We start from the raw sequence: 458 nt of genomic DNA on the forward strand, positions 1-458 counted from the left end.
ACCCAATCAGCTCAAACCCCACTGGCAGTTAAAAGGAAGAAACAGCTGCGATCACACACACTACTCCCAGAAGCAGGAAAGTGAAGACACCAGCCTGAAGATGACGAATGTGACTTCGTCGAAACGTCGCCAAGACACTGCCAATTTTACGCGGGAGAAAACCCGAATATCCAAAGACCTACATATATATATATATATATATATATATATATATATATATATATATATATATATATATATATATATATATATATATAATATGTGTGTCATATGTCATATTATATATAGATTATAATATGGATACTGTGTTTCGCAACCTTGGCAACTTTAAGATGGGGATTGGTGGACTTCAACTCCCAGAATTCCCCAGCCAGCCATTTTGGGTGAGGAATTCTGGGAGTTGAAGTCCACCCCTCTTAAACTTGCCAAGGTTGAAAAATATTATATGTATTCTGTTC

This window comes from Protobothrops mucrosquamatus, unplaced genomic scaffold (genome assembly GCF_001527695.2).
Source record: "Protobothrops mucrosquamatus isolate PMUCROS unplaced genomic scaffold, P.Mucros_1.0 scaffold2453, whole genome shotgun sequence".
Lineage (NCBI taxonomy): Eukaryota > Metazoa > Chordata > Lepidosauria > Squamata > Viperidae > Protobothrops > Protobothrops mucrosquamatus.